General features: G+C 42.8%; 1 protein-coding gene and 1 long non-coding RNA gene across 2 annotated transcripts in view; both read right to left on the reverse strand.

Annotated features, from left to right (window-relative positions):
• The window catches only part of SPATA17 (spermatogenesis associated 17), a 489,596-nt gene that overhangs the window by 69,733 nt on the left and 395,933 nt on the right, over positions 1-23,930 (reverse strand). The gene's annotated exons all lie outside the window — the stretch shown is intronic.
• Positions 731-12,671, reverse strand: LOC115465505. The gene is made up of 3 exons (XR_003941419.1): positions 12,660-12,671; positions 9,037-9,047; positions 731-807 (listed from the first exon to the last, which is right to left on the reverse strand). It is a non-coding gene; the product is annotated as an uncharacterized LOC115465505 (long non-coding RNA).

Genomic DNA, 23,930 nt, shown 5'->3' on the forward strand with positions numbered 1-23,930 from the left:
GATGTGGGCAGAGCAAAGGAAGGGCAAGAAATGGGGCAGGTGTCGGATTTTTCTCTGTCAAAAAGTTGGCAACCCTAAGAACTAAGGGGAAAAAATTACCTGATTTAGCCTTCCATTACATAGTTTCCCACTATTCAAGAACCTGTGGGATATTCAAAAGCAATCTCTAGAATGGGTGGCATCCTGGTGCAGCTGCCCTAAGGACCAAAGTCTCCAAACTGGCTTTTGAGCATGCTGCAACATCCACCATGTAGTGCTTGGCAAAGGTATGCAGCATTAACCATGTCGCTACCACTCAAATATCTGCCAGAGACAGTAAGGTAGTCTTAACCCAGGATGTCACTATACACCTCAAAGAATGAGCCTGCAAGGCCTAAGGAACCTGCTTACCCACAAGCAAATAAGCTGACACAATAGTCTCCTTCAGCCATCTAGCAATTGTGAGCTTGGAAGCCAAGAAGGAAAGCCTCTGTTTACCAAAAAGCAAAAACAGTCTGTCGGATTTGTGAAATTCATTTGTGACTTCTAGATATCTACCAAGGACTCTATGAATATCAAGAAGCTTCAAGGAAGAATACTGAGCCTCTTTGTCCTCTCTGTGAAAGGACAGAAGCTCCCCAGATTGGTCGAGATGAAATGCTGATACTACTTTTGGAAGAAAGGAAGGAACCATGCGCAGAAAAAGGGATCCCAACAAGAGAGAGCATGAAGCTCCAAAACCCTACATACCGACGCAACAGCCACCATGAACGCTGTCTTTAGCGTAAGATCTTTCAAGGAGGCCTTCCAGAATGGCTCAAAAGGAGGCTTCTGAAGAGCCCAAAAGACTAAATTAAGGTTCATCTCTGGACACAGCATATGAAAGTGAGGCTGCAAGCGGTCTACTCCCCACAGGAATTGAACAATATCCAGGTGAGCCACAACAGACGTCTTCTGTAGTCAACTCCTGAAATAGGCCAAGGCCGCAACCTGAACTTTTAGAGAACCCAATGCCAATCCTTTCTGAAAACCTGCCTGGAGAAATGCTAGGATGTGCACAATCTGGGCAGAGAAGGGAGATTTGAATTTGAATTTATTGGATTTGTACCCCACATTTATCCAAGTTGAGTACCCAGTTCTATGTGGCTTACATAAAATAAAGCAGAAATACAAATACAGGTCAAGGCAGAGATGAATAGAATTATGGTTACAAGAATAGGGGATGAGATCTAGTGGAGGGTAGACTGCTCCAAGGTAGTAGGCATGATGCCTAATGAAGTGAATAGATCCAGGGTGGGTGAAGATGGATATATGATCAGGATTTGGTTGTCGGGTCAGCCTTGCAGCTCTGATCAAAGGCACATCTATCAACAAAAAAATTCTTGTATAAAAATGTTTTCAGTTTTTTTATGAAAGCTTTGGTAGGTGGTGTCATGTCATATGTCTTTGAGCAATGCATTCCACCATTTGGCCGCATTATATGGAAAGATGACAGCATAGGCTGATTTATACACTACCCTTTACAGCTGAGGAAGTGGACAATTAGGTGGTCTCTCAGCTTCTCCTTGAGATTTGGTGGTGATAATTCTACTAGCAACATCATGTAGCTGGGTGCCATGCCATAGACAACCTGGTATACGAAAGCAAAAATGTTATAATACATTTCTCTTATAGATAACCAGTGTAGGGATTGCAGCAGAAGTATAGCATGGTCATATCTGGATGTGCTGAAGATCAGATGTGCAGAGGTGTTTTGTATTATCTGTAGCTTTTTGAAGATGTATTCCCTGCATGCCGCATAGACCGAATTACAGTCTATCTGGGACAGAACAAAACTTTGGACCAAGATGCGAAAGATGATTTTTGAAAAGTAGGCTCTTAGTCGTCAAAGTTGCCATAGTGATCTGAATATTTTTGATGTTATGGTTGACACTTGCATTTCTAATGTTAGATGTTGGTCAAGAGTTATCCCCAGCATTTTGATATTACTGTCTAGAGAGTATCCTGTTCTATCGATAGAGAATTTGTTGTTTACTATTGTTTTGAATGGGCTGGTTATCGCCATGAACTTTGTCTTTTCTCTGTTAAGCTTCAGCTTAAAAGTTGTGGCCCTGGATTCCATCAGATCAAGCACATGTTTGATGTCTCCTGGGCATCCATCTTTCGTTTCGATCATACGGTTGGGACACCCAAATCATGAAATTTAGGTCGGCCTTAGAGATGGTTGTCCCCGATTTTTGGCGATAATGGAAACCGAGGATGCCCATCTCAGAAGCGACCAAATCCAAGCCATTTGATCATGGGAGGAGCCAGCATTCGTAGTGCACTGGTCCCCCTGACATGCCAAGACACCAACCGGGCACCATAGGGGGCACTGCAGTGGACTTCAGAAATTGCTCCCAGGTACATAGCTCCCTTACCTTGTGTGCTGAGCCCCCAAAACCCACTCCCCACAACTGTACACCACTACCATAGCCCTTACAGGTGAAGGGGGGCGCCTACATGTGGGTACAGTGGGTTTCTGGTCGGTTTTGAAGGGCTCACATTTACCACCACAAGTGTAACAGGTAGAGGGGATGGACTTGGGTCTGCCTGCCTGAAATGCACTGCACCCACTAAAACTGCTCCAGGGTCCTGCATACTGCTGTCATGGAGCTGGGTATGAGATTTGAGGCTGGCATAGAGGCTGGAAAAAATATTTTTTTAATTATTTTTTGAGGGTGGGTGGGGGTTAGTGACCACTGGGGGAGTAAGGGGAGGTCATCCCCGATTCCCTCCGGTGGTCATCTGGTCATTTAGGGCACATTTTTGTGGCTTGGTTGTAAGAAAAAAAGAACCAGGTAAAGTCGTCCAAGTGTTCATCAGGGACGCCCTTCTTTTTTCCATTATTAGTCGAAGATGCCCATGTGTTAGGCACACCCCAGTCCCGCCTTCGCTAAGCCTCCAACACGCCCCCATGAACTTTGGTCGTCCCCGCGACGAAAAGCAGTTGACGCCCAAAATCGGCTTTCGATTATGCCGATTTTGGCGACCCTGTGCGAAAGATGCCCATCTTCCAATTTGTGTCGAAAGATGGGCATCCTTCTCTTTCGAAAATAAGCCTGCAAGTCTCCCAGTCTTGTAAGGTCCTCTTGCAATTTTTCATAATTCTCTTGCGATTGAACACTTTGAATAACTTTGTGTCATCATAAAATGTAATCATCCTCACTTGTTATTCCAGTTTCCAGATCATTTATAAATATGTCAAAAAGCAGCAGACCCAGAACAGACCCCTAGGGAATTCCATTATTTACCTTTTCTCCATTAAGACTATTGACCATTCAGTTCTACTCTCTATTTTATATCTCTTAACCAGTTCTTAATCCACAATAGGACACTGCCTCCTATCCCATTTTCTCAGAAGTCATTCATAAGGTACTTTGTCAAATGCTTTCTGAAAATACAAATTCACAATATCAACTGTCTCACTTTTGTCTACATGTTTATTCACCCCTTCAAAGAAATGCAGTAGACTTGTGAGCCAAGATTTCACATAGCTAAATCCATGTTGGCTTTAATCCATACCTATTCATATGTTCTGTAACTTTGATCTTTATAATAGTCTCTATTATTTTGCCCAGCATCGATGTAAAGTTCACCAGTCTATAATTTCCCGTGTCACCACTGGAACCATTTTTAAAAACTGGCATTACTTTGGCCATCCTCCAATCTTCCAGTACCACGCTTAGTTTTAAAGATAAATTACATATTACCAATAATAGCTCTGTAAGTTCATTTTTTCTTTCTACCGGTACTCTGGTATGTAAACCATCCAATCCAGGCAATTTATAAGTACATAAGTATTGCCATACTGGGAAAGACCAAAGGTCCATCAAGCCCAGCATCCTGTTTCCAACAGTGACCAATCTAGGTCACAATATACCTGGCAAAATCCCAAAAAAGTACAAAACATTTTATACAGCTTATCCCAGAAATAATGGATTTCCCCCAAGTCCATTCAATAATGGTCTATGGACTTTTCCTTTAGGAAGCTGTCCAAACCTTTTTAAAACTCCGCTAAGCTAACCGCCTTTACCACATTCTCTGGCAACGAATTCCAGAGTTTAATTACACGTTGAGTGAAGAAACATTTTCTCCAATTCGTTTTAAATTTACTACATTGTAGCTTCATCACATGCCCCCTAGTCCTAGTATTTTTGGAAAGCGTAAACAGACGCTTCACATCTACCCGTTCAACTCCACTCATTATTTTATAGACCTCTATCATATCTCCCCTCAGACGCCTTTTCTCCAAGCTGAAGAGCCCTAGCCACTTTAGCCTTTCCTCATAGGGAAGTCGTCCCATCCCCTTTATCATTTTCGTTGCCCTTCTTTGCACCTTTTCTAATTCCACTATATCTTTTTTGAGATGTGGCCCCAGCGCTCACTATCCCATTCCCGATACTCCAGGGCTCTGTTAGAGCGGCCACTCTCCTCCTCCGCGGGATCCGTCAAGTTGGGTTGGAAGGAGCTCAAGTAAGTTTCCTCATCTACTGCCAGCTTGGCTTCTGCTGAAACCTTAGCTATTCGTTTGGCTGTTTCCTGCATCTGACGATGAGGCCCAGCTAGCTGTTCTGTTAATTTTGGCATTTCACTTGAATTCTCTTGGAACACGAAGCAGCTTAATAAAGCAGTTGCTTGTTGAGCAGTGAGGTCATTGAACAGTCCATTAAACATCATTTCTGTAAGCAACAGCTCATCAGCACTGCTTATTTCACAGGCCACACGACCTTTCATCTCAATGACATCAGAAGAGGTAGCAAAGCCCATCCTTCTCAAAACACGTTTACAGCACTTCAGCTCATCCATCTGTAAGACCGTTTGGGCTTTCTTCAGTTCTTGTTTGGCTAATCTAATGTCCACAGCAATCTGTGCTTTCTTCTCACAAAGTTTATACGGGGGGGGGGGGGGGCGGGATTGCTGAACTGCGTCGCGGTTTCCCAGGCAACACGGTGACGTCACCGGAAGGCTTCAGACATTACGAATCAGGCTTCAACTTCCTGGCAGTCAGCTTCAGAACGTTGGAGGTGCAAATTATTATAGTAGATATATGTACTTGTTGCTCAGCTGCTCAGCGTTATCAATGCGCCACGGCCAACTATGGCCAAAGTTTCAAACCTTCAGGGTCCGTGGCGGATCGCTTTCACTACTTTGGCATCTAGAGGGTCATGTCATAGGTCTTAATGTCAGAAACATGGCTTCATTAAGACCTATGACATGACCCTCTAGAGTCAGCCCAGCCTTGGCATGAGTGATGGAAATGCAATCTGCTAGCCAATTGGAAAATGTCATTTCCATGACACCTCTCATCCTATTTGGGTCAAAAAAATCTGGTAGATTTTTTATGGGTTGTAGTCCACTCCTGATAGAAGGCCAAGGCTCTCTTGCAGTCCCAAGTATGCAGTGCACTTTCCCTTTTATAGGCATGCAGTTTAGGAAAAAAATTGGAAGGACTATTGACTGGTTAAGATGGAACTTTGGATGGGTGTGCAAAACACCTCTGTTATTAAAAAAAAACATAGGGGGTCTTTTATTAAGTGGTGGTAAGCCCAATGCAGACTTACTGCTCGCTAAAAAGGAAATACCGCAAGGCTACTGCAACAGCCTGGTGGTAGTTCCCACCCCTAGCACATGCCATTTCTGGCGCTACAAAAATATTTTAATTATTTTAGCGTCTGTGTTTACCCAGCGGTAATCGGGCAGTGCCAAGCACTGCCTGGTTACTGCCAGGTTAGCGTGGGAGCCCATTGAGATGGTCGTAAGTGCTCCCCCCCCCCCAAAAAAAAAATGGCCATGCAGCAAGTGCTTCACTTGTCACACGGCCATTTCTTTTTAAAAAACCCCCAGCCTTTACCCGCTGTGGTAAAAGAGGGCCTCAGCATGCATCAAAAAACACACGTTGATGCCAGTGCAGGCCCCCTTTTGCTGCAGCATAGTAAAAAGACCCCTTAATAAGGTGGATCAGCTCATGCTTGGAGCTCCCTAGCCCTTTTTGCTGAAGTAACCACCATCAAGAATAAGACCTTCCAGGTCAAGTACTTCAGGTGGCTCAAAAAGAGCTTTCATCAGCTGAGTAAGAACAATGAGGTCCCATGACACCATGGGAGGCTTGATGTGAGGTTTCATAAGTAGCAAGCCCCACGAAAAGCAAATTAAAGGATGTATAGAGATGTGTTTACCTTCTAACCAATGATGATAATCTCTAATTGCAAAAATCTTACTGACGGTTTTGAGACCCGCCTTTGATAAATGTAAAAGATATTCAAGCACATTTTTGTGTGAGGCAAGTGAATGGATCCATGGCCTCGCCCTCATACTAAACAACAAACCTCTTCCATTTAAATCTATATGCTTTCTTAGTGAAATCCTTTCTGGCAGCTAGCAAGACCTGTGAGACAATGACAGACAAGTTTAGGGAAGACAATGTCAACCTCTCAACATCCAAGCTGTGAAAGCTAGGGACTCTACGTTGGGATGCAAGAGAGTGCCCTCCCTCCTCTTGCATGAACAGTGTTGGAGACTGCATTAACACTCGACCTGCATTAAAAAAATATATTTTTAAAGTATAAAATATGCTGTAAAAAATCTGGGCTTAGATATATGTTTATCCATGGAGAAAAAGCAGTTTCCTTATGTTGGAAACCATCAGCTTTGCACTGTAGTTAGACAGGTCTTAGTAATGGTGTGATAAATCTGAATGGGTATTTCTTTGTTTTGAGTACCTCAGCAATTATCTGGACTGTAACATCTCTTGTCTGTAGTGCACATGTTTACAAATAGGTTTTCAAATCTTCTCTGGTGTGGCACACAACCTAAATCAGCTTAGAAAAGTAATGTATTGTGAAGGAATGTTTTACTCTTAAGCAATGTTTTATTGTAAAGTGCTGATACATGTCCTTATTTACCTGATATCTGTTCAGCTAAACAGTATTCAAAATTAGCCCTAGGCATGTCCATAAAACAATGCTTGAAAGTGATTTTAATTGCTCTGTAACATAGATAGCAAGAACCACCTTTAGTGAGAATATGACTTTAAAGGGTCTATGCTTCATAACTTTCATGGTTTGCAGTGGTATAGCTAACATTATGACACACATTATATCAGATGCTCCACTAATTTTAATATTTGAAGGAGATGGCAATCAGAACAACAGAAGGTCTATTATAAACTTATTGCATTCCTCTGCTAGTAGGCCAACAAGATGGCATTGTGCTACCTTTTTGACACATACCAGATATGGCAAACTTTTAAAAATTAAAGAAAAAATAGAGTGTATAAATGATGTATGGTAGTTCTTTAATTTTTCAGGATCAGAAATAAACATATATATATATATATATATATATATATGTATTTTGCTGAGCAGTGGGCTAAGAACCAGGGAAGCCAGGGTTCAAATCCAACTTGTGACCTTAGACAAGTCACTTAACTCCCCCCCAACCCCCACAAGTGTTCAGGTATTGTACCTAATATAGCTCACCTTGACCTACTACTGAAAAGGTGAATCTCCTCATAAAGGTGGTTAATAAATCTCAATAAATAAATCCAGATAAACTCAACGATAACACAGTAACACAGTAAATGATAGCAGATAAAGACCTGCATGGTCCTCCAGTCTGTCCAGTCGAACCAAAAAAGTGGAGGAAGCCAATCAAAATGTTCAGAAGACCAGAGTTTTATTCTTTAAAACAAATGCTGATTGGATAACCCAATACGGACTGTGTTTCAACAAACAGAGTCTTTGTCAGGGGTATCTTTCAGATCAGCAAGTAATATGTTGTCATGTATAGATTGCCATAACAGCATTCTTATTGAGACACAGCATGGTAAAGTCCTCCACAGGACTTAACAGCATTGGCCTTGGTTCCTCTAATGCTGGATTTACCAAATCTTCATCAGGCTTTTGCCATTTGTGAGACACAGACCATAGAAGTCTGTCCAGTATTGGCCTTAGTACCCACTACTCCTGCTCAATATATCACTTCAACAGTCCATCCCCTGTGTCTATCCCATGCATTTTTTAAATTCACTCAATGTTTTTTGATTCTACCACCTGTCCTGGAAGGGAGTTCCAGGTGTCTTTTACCCTCTCTGTGAAAAAGTATTTCCTGGTGTTACTTCTAAATCTACCTCCCTGCAACCTCAATACATGTCCTCTAGTTCTACCGATCCTAAGTATCTGGAAGAGGTTTGTTTGTATATTAATACCTTCCAAGTACTTAAATGTCTGTATCAAATCATCTCTCTCTCTCCTTTTCTCTAGCATATACATATTCAAGTCCTCCAGTCTCTTCTCATATGTCTTTTGGCACAAACTCCATACCATTTTTGTCACCGTCCTCTGAAATGAGGGCATATTTTTAAAGTTCGACATATGTAGAATATATTTAATCAACACATTTTTTCCTTTGGTTTGTTATTGCATTTCTATGTGTTATTCATTAGAAAGATCAATTACATTTTAAATATTTTAAATGATTTTTATTTCAAATGTACCTATGATCTTTCCATCTCTTTCCTAAAATATATTTTAAAAATGTGTAATCTTCCAGCAGGAAGAAACTATCAGTATTGCTTTGCTGGCCTTATGCATAATTTTCTGATCTTAACTGACTTTCAGAAAAGGCAAGTTCATTAAAATATATTTTATCTATACAGGAAATATTTGCTTTCACCATGGGCCTTGCAAGTCTATGAGTGCTGCAAGTGTAGTCTCCCTTTGAAAATCCTGTTAACATGAGGAATGAGAGCACAGAGTATCCATGTGCTCAGTGCCTGCATTGATACTCATGTGCAGAGCTTTGGTTTTGCTATCCCCATGTATAATTTGCCTCCCCTTACCTAACTGCCTATTTTTTTTGTACAAATAATGGTTAAGTATATGCATTTTTAAGCACATAGAGGGGAGACAATAATTAAATCATGATTTTAGATAGATAAGTATGGGTTTACCTACATAAAATAATGTGATTATTATACTTATAATGCTGACCAGAATGAAATACAAATTTCAGAACAACTAAAAATTCTGATTAAGGTGTCCTTTGGCCAGAGTTAGCATTTGATGGTGCAGAAGTGCAATTGCATATTCTTTCCTCCAAGAAACTCCAAGTCTGCTCAAAACTGAAGATGGAACAGCTTTGGAACCCCCTCCAAAAATTTGTGTCCTGGCCCCAGCCTAACACCTGCACTGTTTCTGGCAGACCAAAGGCAGGCTCGTATCATTTTGGCTAATGTTTTACTGAGATGCACAAGAGATAGCAACTGAGAACCTATCCCCCCCCCCCCCCAATTCATTTTGAAAACTGAAGGGTGGGCTTTCAGTGCTTTCCCTAGCTGTTCTTTTGGCTATGAGTCCTCTCCTATTGTCTACACTGTCTGTTATCCAGATTCTGGTGTGCCACACAAGACTTTTGAAAATGTGGGTATGCTCTTGTCTTGAAAAGGTTGGGAATACTAGCAGATAATGTGATACAGTTAACTACACCTATTCAGTTGATATTAGCTATGCAACATTATTTACCCCATTCAGTTAACCCGTGGGAGTAATTTCCCATGTATTAACTGTAAGGCTCAGTCCCCACTCATTATCCATCCATGATCAACATATTCACTCCCCCAATCTATGTTAGCCAATAAAGCAGGAATTACCACACAGGAGGCGGTAGCAGGCATCGGATCAGTAAGAGAAGTGTGGGAAGTCTATGACAGTTACAAACCAAAACAAAATTTTGCATATAAAAAAAGAGGGAACTTCAGACAAAACTACAAACAATTTGTGTAAAATCTGGAATTTTCTCAGTACAAATTTGCTTAAACTGAAAATAATTGGTCTCACATATGGCTAATTTATTTCAACAGGTCTACAGTTTTGACTGATACTATGATACTAATTAATTGGTACTAAAAAGAAGACAAACCAGTCAATATTTAGCCCGCTGTGGTCAGCTTTTTATAAATCTTGATTGCCGTGAACAGAATTAACCGTGGATATTCAATGTCGAGCCATGTCCGGACACCATCATTGAATATCTGGATCTAATTATATATGTGCTAGCCACCAGAGGTATATGGTTCCTGGCCGAAATTCAGAAACTCATGCTGAGCCCAGCTAAATATTTGCGTGGACCCGCATAAGGGATGCAGATGCCCTTACCATCTGCGATTTCCCCTCCCTCCCATGCAATCTCAATCCTCCTTCCCTCTTATCTCTGACATCATAAAGGCCCAACTGAGCCCCTCACGCCTTCCCGACCCCATAGGACCCCCCCCCCCCCCCCGGCATAATTTGTAGATTTCTAGTGGTCTAGTGGGGTCTTACGGGCAGGTGCAATGCTCACTTGCTCCTGCCTGTCATGGTTTCTTTCATAAAATGGTCACCTCTAGACCACCAGGAATCTACAAGATAGGCTCAAATGGGCCTTCATGATATCAGGGGTGGGAGGGAGGGAGGGAGGATCTGGACTGCAAGGAAAAAAGGGGGCACCAATAAGTTTGATACCACTATCTAGAAGTTAACCGGCAAATATTCAGAAAGGTACCCGGTTAGCCTAGTGACTTTTTGAAGTACTCACTTTAGCTGTTTATCTAACTGGTTAGTGGTCCAAATATCATCTCTAACTGGTTAAGTACCGGCTCTGCCCAATCACTGCCCTGAGACCACCCTAGCACTAACTGGACAGTGCAGGGGCTGATAATCAGTGGCACTGTCCAGTTAAGTGCCGCTGAATATCAGCAGTTAAGCAGGAACAAGTGGAAAGAAGGCTCTTCTGCCTGGTTAAATTGCTCTGAAAATTGACCAGAAAGTCGTTTACCTATGTTCTCCAAGGAAAATAGCCAAAAAAAGGGCAGGTAATATGACCTGTTTGCCTCAAACGTATGTAAAATATTTTTGTTTCAAACTTACATCAAACCTACACTTAAGGCTATTTTGATAACAAGGTGCCTATTTTGTGTGGCAGAAATGTACATAAGTTATGTTTATCTTACAAGGGAAAAGTTTGTGCATGTTTGTCTTTATAAAGTAATCCCCTGGTAAATGCAATTTTTTTTGTACTTTTGCATGTATCTTATATAATACATGAATATGTTACAACTCTACACCAACTCCACCCCAGGAATGCCTCCATTGTTTCTGGATATACACCCAGAAGGTGCATGATCTGAGCCTCATCTATAATGGAACCTAGGTGCCTAGATTCTGTTATAGAAGTCCTCAAATCCAGTCCTCGAGGTCCACAACCCAGACTGGTTTTCAAGATTTCCACAATGAATATGTATGAAATCTATTTGCATTCACTGCTTCCATTGCATGCGAACAGATCTTTCTATTCATGGAAGTCTATCTGGTCACTAAACTTAGCAGGTCAGTAAATGAACATTGCCGGTGACCGGGCTAGTCGCTAAGAGGGAGATGCTATTTATGGCGCCTAAAAAATCGGCACTGAAATCAATGCCGAATAAGCGTATTCTATAATAGGTGCCTAGATTTAGGTGCAGATTATAGAATATACTTAGTTGATATTTCAGTGCCTAAATCTACGTGCATCCATTTATACCAACGAAAATGTGGCATAAACGCCAGCCCACAGATTTAGGTTCATTGGGCCATATTCTGTAACTAGGCACATAAGTTTTGGAACACCCACAAAATGCCCATTTCCATACCTATAACTACACCTCTTTTTACCTGCACACGTTAGAAGTTCGGCGCACATCATTACAGATTACGCTTAGCAACTTGAGTGCCTAAATTCTAATCAGTGCTAATTAGTGCTCATTATTGCTTGTTAAGTGCTGTTATCAGCACTTATTAGCTTGTTAATGTACACTGTTACAGAATCTGTACCGATTTTGACGCAAATCTGTAGGCGCGCTATATAGAATCCGGAGGTAAGCAGTAATATTCAGACAAGATAGCCAGCTATCATGCTGAATGTTAGCACTTAGCCAGCTTAAGGCTATTTAACAAGCCAGGAGCCATTCCTGGCCAGTTACTTTTACATATTGGCTGATATATGTCTAAGTACGCACATATGTGCATAAATGCTAATATTCTAAATATTTGCACAAGTAACATGTGCACAAATATGAGTGCCTAGGGTATAGAATTGTCCTTTAATTCAAAAGTACCTATCTGGAAAGCAGCAGCTTTTAATGACACTATGCAGATGCTGCTGCTGAAAGGTCTTAGAGACCACCTCAGCATTATCTGGACAGTGCTGGGGGGAAGGAGGGCGGAGCACATGCATTTTGTCTAACTCCATAAATAGATGGTAATATTCAGCCATTATCTGGATAGCTATATGAATTAAGTTAGGGCAGCAAAAAGGCTAACCAAACCTCAACTACTTAGCTATCAAGATAGTGTCTGAATAATGCTGCTATCTATAGGGCTAGTGGCAGTCTCTGCTGAATACATATATGTTCAGTACCACCACTTCTGCGGATAGTGTTGATAAATATACATAGTAGATTTAAATGCCATAGATGGTGTCTAAAAAGCATGCTGATCACAGCTTTTGAATACTGACCCAACTGGTTTATGCTCCAAAATGGTAAACAAAATGACCCCTTGAAAACCAATCACCATCAGAACAGCGCTATAGAAATGATGGTCAGAAAAGGAATTTAAAAAAACAAGGCTTTCACTAACATGCAAGTCAAATTATTAAAGGAGGAAGGTAGGCAAAGCAAGACATTTATCATGCAACAGACAAATGACAGTGGATTGCTAGTTAGACAGTCTAATAAGTACCATCTAATTTTCTCTTTAGAATCAATTTATTTTTCAAAGCCCCAGGTCGTCATCAGGGGACTGCTTTCTCCTGTTGAGAAATTATAGAACTGGAAACCAGGGTTTATAAAATATTCAACAAGTTGCTGACAAAACCTTTGCCAATCACTACCCAAACTGATTTCATTGTCAAGAAATGGCTTTACTGCTTGGCATTAGTCTTACGATATCACATACTCGTATTGACAAACATTTAATATGTAGCTTGCCTTTTTAAGGATGTCGGAGCCTATGCACTAAAATGCACATTACGAGAGTAATTTTATTAGGGACTGTATACATTAAGTGATAAAGTGCAAACCTGCTTTGGTGATATTTTAGTCATTTATGCATGGATGTGGCCACATATGCAATGACCCCCCTGTTTACTAAGCCGCACAGCAATGCCGACACAGCCCATTCAAAGTGAATGGGCTGTGTCGGCATTAATGCATGGCAGTCACTAGCATGGCTTAGTAAACAGGGGGTAAATGATCTCTTACAAAATACCGACCAATGCAAACTTAGGCGCATTGAAACGATGGTGTATACTTTGCTGATAAGTGTACACAAGGGTGGAGTTTATGTGTGTACGACAAATATTGGCATGATCATTTACACTGGCTCTTGAGCTAGAGTAAATATTTTACCTACAACTTATGCTTGTATTTTATAAAGATGAATAGGCACCTACTTGTCTTTAGAAAATAGGCTTCATTTAGGCACCTTAAATGGTACTATAACTAAATGCTCCCTTATAAAATTACCCTCTACAATGCCTCTTAATAAGTGACATACTAAACAGGTCATTTTAGAAGCATTTATGTGTATAAATAGATTTGAGCCTATTATGCTGTGCAGTGAGTTTCCCACTCCGTCCCACTAATTTCACACTGAAAATAGTGCATTAACACTTAGCAAACAGAACCTCAAACTTCCCAGTAGGGAAAGTACCATAGACACTAGCAAATCCGCTACTCTTCAAAGGGAACAGGGTAATATCATTGGTTGTTATTAATCATGGAAAAAAGGAAAAAAGAAACACCCACAAAAACTCCACTTCAAGGAGAAAACCGGGTGGTTCAAAAAAACCTTAATTCCAATTATTAAAAGGGACAGGTAGGAAGTCCACTACACAGTAACAAAATCTTAGAATACACCCTGACCAAACTGCAGGATATTGGATACGACGAGACATGTAGCAGTCTTGGTGCAATAATTTTTCTTTCCTGAAGCAGCATTATTTTGAGCTAAACAAGAAGCTCTTGTTGGAGGTTATTATGAAAATGGACTAAACAAGAGAAGTCTCTACGGTCTGCCTATTTTGCTCCCCAGTGGTGGCGATTGGTTTACCATTGGTTTGGCAACACACAACAGAAGCACTTATCCAGTTGAAATACAGATTTGGGTCAAGCTGTTTGTAAAGTTACCAGCACGGATGGGACAAGCCTGGAATGCAGTTCTATTGAACATCTTTTGAAGACATCTACAGCTAAGTCCTGGTTTTTGTTTGTTCTAGCTGTCTGGGACAATTTCAGGAGAGGTAGGTGCTGACTTTGAAGGTTTAAGTCAAAATAAAAAAATAAATATTTTGTTTCATGCAGATCTCTTTTGTTATAACTAAATGGGCTATAAGCCCTTAATGCTTTTGGTTCCTATATTTTGTTTGTGATGACTTATACTGTGCCAAAATTGAAATTTGAAAACTGTTATCTCTATCTGGTCATTAATAAAAGGAGCTCATTGTGAATTTCCACCCTAAAAGGATGTTTTGTGGCTGTACATGACATGAGAATTGTGATATGATCCCTTGTTTCATATTGTTGACGGTCTGTGATGTTGTCAGTTTGGGTGCTATATGGTGTATTAGGGTCTGCCCAGTGTAATATTTATGGTACAGTAAGGTTCTGAATGTGTTTATGCACAAAGTTGTGCATAGTGTTTTGCAGTTGAGCAATTTTGGTTAGTATATGTTTTGAGCAACCCCTTTATTCTTTGACATATGATACATATCTAATATCTAAATTTAATAGAAGGTATTAATTGTGACTATTTTATTTTTAATTATTTTTTTCTGTGTGTTGTCAGACAATTATGGATGTAAGCTCCGCCCCTGGCCCCACCCCTAACCCCACCCCCTTTAGCCTCCCCAAACAGTTGGGCCACCGACCGCCTATGTGGAGCTTCTGTCTCGTTCTCGAGGACCTTGGCATTCTGTCAGGCTTCTTCCCCGGGAGCACTGGGCTCGTGAGTCCTTGGACCACTACCGTGGAGCGGCAGTGGCAGGCAAGGTCACCTTCAAGGTAGAGACGAGGCAAGATTGGACTGGAACCCCGGACTGGAGTTCTGCACAGGAATACACAGGACTGGAAAGCACCGGACGGGTGCGCACTGGAGTGGAGCCCGCTGGACCGGGACACACTGGAGCGGAGCCCACTGGACTGGAACACACTGGAGTGGAGCCCACTGAACTGGAACGCGCTGGAGTGGAGCACGCTGGACTGGAACACGCTGGAGTGGAGCCCGCTGGACTGGAACACACTGGAGTGGAGCCCACTGGACTGGGACACACAGGACCGGAACCCACTGAACAGGAACACACTAGATCTAGGCTTCACATACGCTTAGCCACCGTTCCCCGAGGGTTGAGCCCTCAGGTTCGGGCAGCCGGCAGGGCTTACAGGAAAACCGGAACTGGAACTTGCAAGCAGGAACAACAGGAATCAGGATACAGAAGTGCCCCCAGGCACCTAGGCGAAAGCAAGGCAGACAGGCAGGGAATGTCCGGGTTCCGGCAATAGTCAGGACTGGCCACAGGCAGAGAATATCCGGGTTCAGGCAGTGGGCAGGTTCAAAGCAAGTCTCTGAGCAGGCGGCTAGCAAAGCAGTAGTCAGGTTCAAAGCAAGTCTCTGGGCAGGCGGCTAGCAAAGCAGTAGTCAGATTCAGGCAATGGTCAGGTCAAGGAGCAAGACTATGGCTGGAGCTCCAGCAACAAGGAGTACTGGCAGCAGACAGGACTAGGGCTGAAGCTCCAGAAGCAAAGGAAAAAACACACGGGAAAACCAGAAAGCTAAACACAAGAAGACTAGTAAAGCTGTACACAAGCTAACAGGAAAGCTATGCCCAAGCTAACCAGTCACAAGCTAGAAACTCACACAGAACTGGACAATGTAGCAGTGCACAGAGCACTCTAACATACCAGGGACCTTAGATGATGCAAAGGCAAGGGCTGCAGTCTCTAAGTGCTTAATAAAGCCCTTCAACACCAGAGGCGCAGCTGCAGCAATCTCTAAGTAACTACGGATGCTGATCAGGCACAAACCACAGAGCAGGCAGAAAGCACAGTGAAACACAGAGAGGCTTCCCACATCCAGGTGTAGTGTAGTGAAGCAATTAGAGTCATGCTGGAAGCAGCCAGCACAGAGAGAGAGAGAGAGAGAGAGAGAGAGAGAGAACTAACCCAGGCAACACCCACAGATACAATATAGTGAAGCAATTAGTATCATGCCGCTGGATGCAGCCAGCACAGAGAGCCAGAGCTAGCTCAGAAAGGACAGACAGAAGAAACAGGAGCCAGCTAGGAAGCTGACCCCCAGGAACAAGGTAAGTCTGAGGGTGGTCATGGCCACAGACGTGACAGCTTCACATATTTTTATGTGACTGCTAAAATGCTGACTCTATAGCAAGCATGCTATTTTTGTGCATGCTATAGTGGCAGTGTAATGATAGCTGTAATCCCAACATGAATGTGCCAATTAGCATGAGGAATTGCATTCCCCCCCTGAAGACATATCAACATTCTCTCCCTAACACAATGCTGAAGGGGTCATTGTGCCCAAATTTCCTTTATCCCCCTTTCTCCCTGCTTCCTTTTTCCACAATGCTGAAGAGGCCACCATGCTCTGATCCCACCTTCTGACACAATGCTGAAGGGGACCCTGTGTAGCAATCTCCTGATACAATGCTGAAAGAGTAATTGTACCTATTTTGCCTAGGACCCCAAACTTTCCCCTGATACAATGCTGAAAAGCCACCATCCTGTGTCCTCCTTCCCACCATAATGCAATACTGAAATAGCTCCTGTGCCCTTATTCCCTACACAGTGCTAAAGAAGTCACCATGCCTAGACTTCCCAACCATCAACTTCCTCCCAGGATCAAAAATCCACTGTTCTTCTGTTAGTCCTTCACTCATGATTTACCAGATGCAAGGAGTATTTTACTAGTGTGTGCATTTATAAAATTATCCGCTTACTATCATGATTGCTAAATGGATAATCGAGTAATGTTATCTCTTCTGTCATGAGTGAATTCCTTTAAAGTAAAGTTTACAGGATGCCTATGTGAAATGTCAAAAAAGTGCACATTATTGAGTAATAGGGTGCACTATTTGTACAATAGTGTACACTATCAATGGCATTGCCCCTCAAAATTAAAAAACAAAAATCCAAATAACATGAAAAATCCCACACATGACATGGGAAACTAAACAAAAGAAAATTATTTGGCCTATACACCCCTAGAAAAAACTTTATAAAATTACCCCCACAGTGTTGATAGTATGATAGTACAGCATTTCATTTATTCATCGAGCTGTTACCTAAAAATATTGAACTACGGAATACAGGAAAACCTATCCTTATTGTAAAGCAAATACAACATTGCACTGCATATGAAGGGCAATTCTATAACCCAGGCACTCATATTTATGCATGTGTTATGTGTGTAAATGTTTAGAAAACTAGCATTTACACACTTATGTATGTATTTACATGTATAAATGCCGGTATGGTGTCCAAACGCTATTCTGCAAATACCTCTTAACTTACATATTGTGTGTATTTGCCAGAGGGTGGGGTGGAGGGCTTACACAGGGGTGGAGCATGAGCAGGACACTGGCAGGGCTCCAATTTACAAGTGTAACTTACAGACAACTGTAAGTTATGTGTGTCCCTGCCACCCTTAGGCACGTATGCACACTTACACGAGCTTTATGGCTGGCAAAAGTGCAAGTGCCGAATGTTTATGCATGTTAATAGCTGGTTATATTATTATACTATAATGACGCCTAGATACCTAGGTCCTTTATAGAATAGTCTCATATTGCATGCCCTCTGAGTACCTAATCAGAAGTGGCCAGTCATAGAATTGCCCAGGGTAGTGCATAGCATTTGCCACTTGAGTCACCATGCAAACTCTGTTTGCTTTGCTCTAAGCTCCATGTCTATTATGCAAATTATTTTCAACTTCTCAGTAGTTCTACATGATGCCCTATGTATAACCCAGACTTCACTATTACTTAAAAAAATAAGTGAGAATAAAAACAGCCATGCATAGTGTACACAACATCAAAAAGTAAAGCCATGGTATGTCCTAATAAAAATCAGTCTGATACAAGTTTATTAACCTTCCCCATTAATTGTTTTCTCTCTGTTATGCAAGAGAAATTATATCTTCCGCAGCCCAGGTTGTATACACTGTTATATTTTATCTCTTAAGTGAATGAAGACATTTATCTATATTCCATTCACAAGGAATGGATTATTGTCAGTTTATTTCATACATGCAGTATGAAGAATTGTAAAATGGCCCCATTTCTTATCACAGAGAACAGCAATACTTTTAATTAGTTATTGCAGGAGAAGGATATTATCCCATAACAATATGTAAGCATTCCATTGTTGCATTTAGTGTGAACCTATTAAAAAAAAAAAGACAGAATGACAGTTTTGCAGCTAACAAATAATCATTGATACCAATACAAAAAAAGCTTACAAAAATTATCTGAAGCAAGTCTGTTGGCATATTTTATCTCAATCAATGCATAAAAGTAAAATTATCTATAAATAAGTCATGTTTCTCTGCTGTACAGTTCAGCTGTAATGATCCACACATACTGCACTTGCACATCAATTATGATAATCATAATCACGGTCGTTAAGCTGAATGTTCATTATTATCAGGATGCTGGTGACAGCAGATTCAATCATCGGGTGCACTGGGATGGCAGTCACAGTCCCACCCAAGTTTCTGCAGACCGCGTTGTGCCACATTAAATCTATGATGTGTTCCACATCCCACTCTATTCCAAATGCTGTAGACGGTAAAGGTCAACTTTATGTTCTGTGCAATATGCTTAGAAACCCTAAATTAATTCTTTGGAATAGTGAATTTCTTTATGCTTTGTAAATAATAAAACTCTGTTTAGAGCCAAACTGGGTTGTGTAAATAACAGAACAGTATTCTACCAATGTTGTAATTCACTCAAAACCAGGCATATGAGGAAATCATCTATCAACAAGCAACATTTTAAAATGTCATATCTTGAGTTTTGTGAACAAGGCAAACATTAAATTCTGCCATTAAACCCAGTTGTATAAAATGCATATGCAAACTAATTCCAGCTCTAATTAAGGGCTGAAGACTATCATTTCTGCTTCAGTAAATATGAACATATGTGTGTGTTTTCACAACTGCAAGATTATAGTTACTATATTTGATCCCTTGACCAGTTTTTTGAGCTCCACCATTAGAGGACTATAGTAACTGGATAAGGAGATTTAAGTGCTATGTCTCATACCTATTGTAAATACAGCACACATATTTTAAAGTCTTCCTCAAAGATTTCTACAGGCTCTGAGATGTGTACAGATATGGAATGATGGCACCTAAACCTCTCAATTTATGAAATACTGAAAACAAATTTGAGCAATCACTTTTGCTATTTTTTCTTACATTATTTTCACATTATAAAGAGGGGCATTTTCTATATGATGTTCAAATAGCAAAATAAACATTTATCGGAAAATGTCTAAAAATGCAAGTCCATAATGGAAGAAAGAACTAAATGTTTTCCAATAGTCTAAAATATAGAAAAAAACCGTTTAGAAAGAGGATGCACTCGAAACATCATAGATGTTCGGAGATAAACATCTCTACCAATCAGAAATATACTACTCAAAATGTGCATCGGTGGTACTGGTCCTTAAGTTGAGGAAACGTCCATGGCAATAGTAGGACATTCCCTCCAAATGCAAAACAAGCATATATACCTCTGCATGTGGAAGAGCGTTCCACAGTGTGCACAGTCCTGTCACTGCGCAGGGAGACAAATTTCAAGGTGACAGGTACAGAGCTCCTGGTCCTCCTGTGCCTCAAATTTTTGAGCACTACCACCACCTGCCCCCCCCCTCCCCACCACCACCACACACACACACACAGTCAGGCTTATTTTCGAAAGAGAAGGGCGTCCATCTTTTGACACAAATCGGGAGATGGGCGTCCTTCTCCCAGGCTCGCCCAAATCGGCATAATCGAAAGCCGATTTTGGGCGTCCTCAACTGCTTTCCGTCACAGGGATGACCAAAGTTTACGGGGGCGTGACAGAAGCGTAGCGAAGGAGGGAATGGGGTATGCCTAACACATGGGCGTCCTCGACCCATAATGGAAAAAAGAAGGGTGTTCCTGACGAGCACTTGGGCGACTTGGTCCATTTTCTTTTATGGCCAAACCTCAAAAGGTGCCTGAACTGACCAGATGACCACTGCAGGGAATTGGGGATGACCTTCCCTTACTCCCCCAGTGGTCACCAACCCCCGCCCACCCTAAAAAAAACTTTTTAAATATTTTTTTTTGCCTCTATGCCAGCCTCAAATGTTATACCCAGCTCCCCGCCCCTTCGCCGGGATGTCCTGCGAGGATGTCCTCAGGAAAACTTGGGCGCCCCTTTGATTATGCCGCTCCACGTCTCCATGAGGGCATGGATATTCATCAGAGGCACCCAATCAAGGTGAGAGTGAAGCATTGCCCCCCAGGATCACAGCACCACTCATTTGCAAGCAACATACATAGGCAGGGTCATATACAGTGAAGTCCCTTTGTTGCTGCAATACATTATTGATTTTTCATAAGGAAGAATAACATAACATTGCTGAAATCAGAATGTACAGAATATCCATTGACAAGTAATTATGGGGCTCCCTCCACTAACTATTTAGGACCTTATCCTATAAAGGTTATGCTCCTAAATTTACACTCCTAAATTTGTGCTCCTAAAATTTATGCTCCTAATTTTTGTACATAATTTATGCTCCTAAATTACGAGCATACTCTGAGGGGCATAATCGAACGCGAACACCTATCTCCATGGGCGTCTATGTCCGAAAATGGGTATGTGAAGAGGCCGGACAGACCGTATTTTCGAAAAAAATGGACGTTTTTGAGCTGGGCGTTTGGTTTTTTTAGCGATAATGGAAACTAAAAACGCCCAGCTCAAAAACGACCTAATCCGAGCCATTTGGTCATGGGAGGGGCCAGGATTCGTAGTACACTCGCCCCCCTGACATGCCAGGACACCAACTGGGCACCCTAGAGGTCAGTGCGGTGGACTTCAGACAACGCTCCCACATGCATAGCTCCCTTACCACAGGTGCTGAGCACCCAACCCCCCTCCCCCAAAACCCACTACCCACAAATGTACAACACTACCATAGCTCTTAGGGGTGAAGGGGGCACCTACATGTGGATACAGTGGGTTTTGGAGACCTCCCATTTACCAGCACAAGTGTTACAGGTAGGGGAGGATGGGCCTGGGTCCACCTGGCTGAAGTTCACTGTGGTACCCACTAAAAGTGCTCCAGGGACGTGCATACACACAGGCCTCTAGGATTTGTTGCTGCTATATAACATTGGCACACCAGTTGACACCTGAAGACTAATCTCTCCGAAAACGTCCTTTATTGGAATAAGCACGCTTACTCACAGTTAACTGCAGATCAGAGGTTGTGCCCCACTGGTAACGAGTCTCCCTGGTACTGAGATGAGCAGTAGGTCAGAGCTGGCAGAATGGTGTACAATGCCCTCTTTCAGCCACATTCAAGGTAAGAACTAAGTTCTGTAACGTGGCTAACACGTGAAAGGGATCTAAAACTGGCTTACAAAAATGGCCACTACCTCATGGACTACCGAAAACAAAACAGGGCACACTCTGACCCAGTAAACAGGGGGAGAAGCACCATGGGAGTAGAGCCTACCAACTACCAACATCGTGAGCATTTGCCACAAGCTAGTGGAATCACGGAGCACAATACCCTACACCCACATAACAGAAAAGGTGTCACACTCACCCGAGAGCCACATCAGAACCAGGGAAAGGCTGTCACAGGATAGAACACATTCTGCTGTCATGTAGTTGGGTACGGCATTTGAGGCTGGTATAGAGGCTGGAAAAAAGTTTTTAAAGTGTTTTTTTTTGGTGGGAGGGGGGTTAATGACCACAGGGGGAGTCCGGGGAGGTCATCCCCGAATCCCTCCAGTGGTCATCTGGGCAGTTGGGGCACTTTTTTGGGACATGTTTGTGAAAAAAAGGGTCCAAAAAAAGTGACCCAAAATCGCGGTAAAAACGCCTTTTTTTCGATTATCAGCTAAAGACGCTCATTTCTCCTCGGCCGATAACCACGCCCCAGTTCTGCCTTCACCACGCCTCCGACACGCCCCATCAACTTTACCCGTTTCCGCGACAATGAGAATGAACGAATCAGGAAGAGCGTCTGTTCTGCTAGAGACGTCGGGGGGACTCGGGAGGGGAGGAGCGCTTTCAGTGACGCTGCTGTGCTGGATTCCGGCGACGGAGGGTAAATTTAAAAGAAAAATTATCCTTCCTTGGTTGGGAGGGAGAAGAGGATGGCAGGAGAGGGCAGAGGGGACAGGAGGGTCACTGGACATGGGTGGATGGCAGGGGAGGGGGGTTTCTGGACAGGATGGCAGGGGCAGGCAGGGAGGACAGGAGGGTTTCTGGATATAGGTGGATGGCAGGGGAGGGCAGAGGGGACAGGAGGGTCGCTGGACATGGGTGGATGGCAGGGGAGGGAGGTTTCTGGACATAGGTGGATGGCAGGGAGGACAGGAGGGTCACTGAACATGGGTGGATGGGAGGGGAGGAGGGTTTCTGGACATAGGTGGATGGCAGAGGGGACGGGGGGTTCTGCACATAGGTGGATGGCAGGGGATGGCAGGGGGGACAGGAGGGTTGCTGGACATGGGTGGATGGCAGGGGAGGGGGTTTCTGGACATAGGTGGATGGCAGGGAGGACAGGAGGGTCGCTGGACATGGGTGGATGGCAGGGGAGGGGGGTTTCTGGACATAGGTGGATGGCAGGGGAGGGCAGAGGGGACGGGGGGTTTCTGCACATAGGTGGATGGCAGGGGATGGCAGGGGGGACAGGAGGGTCGCTGGACATGGGTGGATGGCAGGGGAGGGGGGTTCTGGACATAGGTGGATGGCAGGGAGGAGAGGAGGGTCGCTGGACATGGGTGGATGGCAGGAGAGGGGGTTTCTGGACATAGGTGGATGGCAGGGGCGGGCAGGGAGGACAGGAGGGTCGCTGGACATGGATGGATGGCAGGGGGGGGGGGGTTTCTGGACATAGGTGGATGGAAGGGGAGGGCAGAGGGGACAGGGGGGTTACTGGACATAGATGGATGGCAGGGGGGACAGGAGGGTCGCTGGACATGGATGGATGGAGGAGAGAGAAGAAATGCTGGACATGGATGGAGGCGAGGGAAGAGTGAGGAAGGAGATGAGGTGAGGGAAAAGGAAGAGAGGAGGAAAAGTGCACATGGATATAGAAAATAGGCAGAAGCTGGATCCACTGGATAGTCAAGTCTGCGGAGGACCCAGCTTTTACTTACAGATGTAGGGCAAGAAGTGAAGAAGAAAGGCGGAAAGTGAAGAAATAAATGGAAAGGAAGCCCTGGAAACGGAGTTAAGAGGACAGATAGCAGCACAATCGGATACTGAACCAGCATGATCAGAAAAACAAAGTCACCAGACAACAAAGGTAGAAAAAACTATTTTATTCAGGATTTATTAATTGGAATATGTCAGTTTTTGGAAATGTGCATTTGTGATTTTTTCATGTAAGTTTCAAATTTTGTAGTATTGCTGCATGCTGATTCTGACTTCTTGAGGTAACTTTCCAGTTCAGTATTTTGCCTTCATGTGTTTTTCAGGTGTGATCAAGGAAGGTGCAGTATTCTGCTAGCGTATAGTTTGCAGCCATTTTTATTTTTTTGTTTTTTTTCACTAGGTTGTGCACTGGTATTTTAGAGCCCGGTGTAATTACAGTTGGCTTTCCA

The sequence above is a fragment of the Microcaecilia unicolor genome, chromosome 3 (assembly GCF_901765095.1).
Source record: "Microcaecilia unicolor chromosome 3, aMicUni1.1, whole genome shotgun sequence".
NCBI lineage: Eukaryota > Metazoa > Chordata > Amphibia > Gymnophiona > Siphonopidae > Microcaecilia > Microcaecilia unicolor.